Source organism: Prosopis cineraria, unplaced genomic scaffold (genome assembly GCF_029017545.1).
Source record: "Prosopis cineraria cultivar Desert tree isolate PC_DT_omini unplaced genomic scaffold, ASM2901754v1 PC14, whole genome shotgun sequence".
In the NCBI taxonomy this organism is placed as follows: domain Eukaryota; kingdom Viridiplantae; phylum Streptophyta; class Magnoliopsida; order Fabales; family Fabaceae; genus Prosopis; species Prosopis cineraria.
The window spans coordinates 9,297,349-9,301,929 of record NW_026555345.1 but is presented as its reverse complement, the minus strand read 5'-3'; the positions used below and the strand labels follow the sequence as shown (position 1 = coordinate 9,301,929).

The 4,581-nt window shown below is 30.5% G+C and overlaps 1 long non-coding RNA gene across 1 annotated transcript; it reads right to left on the bottom strand.

Moving 5' to 3' along the window:
• Positions 1–1,381: 1,381 nt before the first annotated feature.
• On the bottom strand, positions 1,382–3,247 carry LOC129292601 (uncharacterized). Its single transcript, XR_008588908.1, has 3 exons — positions 2,798–3,247; positions 2,068–2,133; positions 1,382–1,519 (listed from the first exon to the last, which is right to left on the bottom strand). It is a non-coding gene; the product is annotated as an uncharacterized LOC129292601 (long non-coding RNA).
• Between the last annotated feature and the right edge of the window lie 1,334 nt (positions 3,248–4,581).

Here is a 4,581-nt window from a genome sequence, read left to right as displayed (position 1 = left end):
TAACTAATGGTTTTGGTTTCACATCAGATGAAGAATTCGGACACCCGAAATTGAAACTTCACGTTTTTACCTTTAAACCATCAACTAAGTGTCTAAATTCCAAACCATAAGCCATTAGCCCACACAAGGGCTTGAACCATACTTAATAAGTCCTAATACACTTGTCTAAATGGTCACAAGCATCAAACCATCCTCACCCTTAATATAAGAATTGACCACTCAACCTCTATAAGACACATAATGAGGGGGTAAAAATGTAATTTTTTGCATTCAAGCTAAATAATCACCTAAAACATGTAAAACCCATTTAACTTATTAAAATATACTTGTTCAAGCTATCTTGGCCCACTACCATAGTCAGTTTAGTGGTTAGGACCCTGCTATGGCCAAGACAATCTAAAAATGCTTAAAATCAAAATTTAAGGCTACCATTACAGGTGAATTTTACATAAACATAAATCAATATGAAAAACCCCTAGTGTTGGTAAAATAATGTCAATTACATATATATTAATTAGAGACTTTACAAGATAAGCTTTAGTCCTTTGGCATCGATACCTCCCCTTTTCCTTATCCTTATCGTCTCCTGTAGTGATATTAACAACAAGAGTGAGATTAAACAATTTTAATAACCAAGAAACTTAATTAAAGCATATTAAAGTGTGGCACACTTAAACGAATAAGCAATTTATATCACATAAGTCAATCACACATTAATCATATTATAACACAAGATAGTATGCCACATGATCAATGCATCCATCTTATATCCCTCCTTATATCTTCTGACTGAACCCATAGGCCGAAAACTCATATAGGTCTATTCCGTGTGACTGGATTAGCCTCGCTCTCTAATTGTGAAGGGTCACTCGGCTAAAGGCTCCTGTACTCACTTTTGGATTATAGGTTCCCCTTACTCAAATTTCAGGGTGTCATAAGTGCCCGACCCATACCATTCAATCTAGGATCAGTGATACTGAGCATCGTGCCTGACCCATGCCATACTTGTAGTTTGTCAGCAATATTAAGCACATATAATAATGAAATATGCCAACCACTGTGTGCAAATTTAGTGAAGGCCACACCACGTGGATTTACTGTAACACCCTCAAATTTACAAACCGATTTTTCGCAAGTTATTAATTCAAGAAATCATTTTTTTTTCATTGAACCCTTATCATACCCTTATCATGGTAGAAAAATTTCTACCATGATACATCCAAGACAATATACCACAGGTCTTAAAATATCTCAAAAAGCAATTAGAACCATGAGGGACAGACATGATCCTCATAGCATGTTATTTAAATTAGGTCATGAATCAAAAGGGACAGACATAATCCTCTTGGACATATAAATGCATTTAATAAAAAGGATTAGAGTTTACATGCTCCATAGACAAGATATGTCCTAAGTTGGCACAAGATACATTGTATAATCCAAAATAAGAGGCAACGTAAAAGATGGTGTCTCATACACCATAATTACACCTCTGGTGCTTTCTCGGCCGGATTCGCTCCTGTAAAAATATTAACCACGGGGAATGAGACTTAAAAGTCTCAGTAACCAAAAATTAATATGTAATGATGCATGCGGATGTAACTAATCATGCGATTGCTAAGTGGGCACACAAAACATTTAACCGAACAATATTTTCAAACAAACCGAACAAGTATTTAATTGCATGACTGCACCTTATATCCTCCTTTCACCATGCTCGGACGCCAAATCACCCGGCCAAAGGTGAGTTGGACCAAGCGACACGCCACTCATTGGGTCCAATGAGGGCTTACCACGTGGTAATAATTAACCGAACAGAAATTCCCATTAACACCATACATTAAAATACCCTGACAAGTCATGCATCATTCAAATATCCAAACAGGAATATATCCGAACAATAATATCTCATCATGATAAACAAAAATAAATTTTTAACCCACTTGGCAATAATTTCAAACAAGTATATACAGTATTTATTTTCAATAATTCATAATTTTTCCAAACAACAAAACAACACATAACCATTCACAAACACACTCATCACAACACATTAATAATGGTTACCTTGTGTCTTGAATAACAAGTTCCCCTTCACAACTCCTTTTTCACCACTATCTTTGTCAATATAATCTACATAATTATTTCACAATACTATATATTAATTTTACATTAAAATAAATAACTCTAATTTAAATAGTTAGAAAGTCTTAGATCTATAATCCATATTAACACTAATTTAAGATTTATGCCTCATTTAACTTCCCAAATTCTTTTCTAAAATTCTCGTATCCTAATAAACTATTTTTTTTATCCTCAAATCACTTCTAGTATCACAATTTCATCCTTCTATATTCTAAAAATTCGTTCAAAAATAAATTAAATTTTTAAAATTATCCTGAAGCCTCAAATCACCTTTCTATAACCTCAAAAATACCTATTCATACTTAAATAAATATTTAATAATCATAGGTTTATCCCTACATCTCAGATTCCACATAAATTCAACCATATAGATCTAGATTTTAACTCAAAAATTCTTAAACATGAGTTTCAACCTCAAGAAAATATTCTATAATATTTATTATATCCCTAAGAGTTTTAACCTATATTTTTAATCCATCATATCATCAGATTTACTATCCTATAGAAAAAATCCTAATCAAAATATTTACTCTATCCTACAAAATAATCATATCACTAGAAAGCTAATATTATTTAAAAAATAACTATAAAATTAATTTTGTAATTAAATAAATTTTTAAATGCTAATCTAAACAGGAAAGTTAGAACATACCTGAAGAAAAAGAAAATAATCCCCCCTTGCGAGAAAACGCCGAGCAACGTGAGAGGAAGAGAGAAAAATAATATAAAAATGGGATTGTGAGTCCCAAAATTATATTAAAAAAAAACTATAGGTTTGAATTTAATTATTCAAACCTTTGGGCCCAAAGTTACAATTTTCTCTAAATTGCATCTTAGCCTCTCATGCTTCCTAATGCACACACCCCCTCCTTTTTATACATGAAGCCACCTCTTCTTTTCCCTCATCTAATCAATGTGGGACTTAGAAACAACAACCTTCCACCCCCCCCTTTTTTTTTGTTCCTTCTACCTTCTCTTTTTTTTTTAACACACACATAAAAAAAATTATTTATGTATTATATCTTAACTAAATATTGCTTATGTGGTTTTAAATTTAAATTTTTAAATTCATAATTAAATACCTAATCATAATATTATTTCTAAATAACCTCAAATAATATAAATTCCTATTATTATCATTTTTTTTCCTCAAAACCTAAATTCCACAATTTCTTTATTATATAAAAATCAGGATGTTACATTTACCATTCTAATCTTCTATTATTTTAGGGTGAACTCTCATCCATCATGATCATGCAAGCTCAATCAACATATGCAAATATATATATTCATGTATATCTTAATAACTCAACAAATTCATAAACAAAACTTGCAGGTTATCATGTAGCCATAAAGCATTTTTATCACTATTAGGCTTGTTTATTATACAACATTAACTCAAAGTCATTATATTAATGAACATGCTCATATTACCCATCTTAAGCCAATGATAACTCAACATAATTTATAGTTACAGATACTATGATATACAATAATTAAAATTTTCGGTTACCTTAACTTTTGGTTTACCAACCAAGAGTACTTATGAATATTAAATAGAGCTTCCAATAAGCTCAATAGAATCAATAATGGTCAATCTACAATTAAATACACCAATAATCATTAATGATTAATTATCCTTAATTAAGTCCAATCAAAGCCTAAATTTAAAAATCTAATTGTAGTCATCTACCCACAACCAAATTTATTTTTAGGTCCTATTAGTTCACTTAGACTCTCATTAGTTTAATCAATGCCATTAATAACTCATAATCTTCCTAACTCAACAAATTAACTCCAGGGTTTACTTCAAACCCTACCTTGAAATTTTAAAATATCAATAGCATCATAACATAAAGATTATACACTTAAATAAACTCTCATTTATCCTATTAAAGTTAGAATTTTAGGCAAACTCACAATTCATTTTTAAATTCTCAAAGAATTACCCAAAAACCATGGCGAAAATGCACAAGAGAGGAAGAGGAGAGGTTATAAGTACTTACCTAAGTGATTAAAAGCTCTAAATAGACTTAATTGGATGTCTACAACAAACCCTAGTAGAGCCCTTTTTGTTCCCCTTCGAATTCCCACTCAAAACTCTAATTTTTTGATCTAAAAAGTGAGTTTGACAACTTACAAATTGACTCTTGGTTACGGCTAAAGATCAAAATTTCAGATTTCAAACATTGTTTATCTAATTGAGCCAAAATATGGCCCAATACCACTTGAGGTCCAATTCTAAGCCCTAATTAGAATTCGATATAACTATTAGCCATTCATACATTATTATTATTATTGTTGTTGTTGTTATTATTATTATTATTATTATTATTATTATTATTATTATTATTATTATTAGTCTAAGTTAACTCTCAATTATCTAATTTATCCTTAATTACCCAATTATCCTTAAATTAAATTTTTTGAGATGTT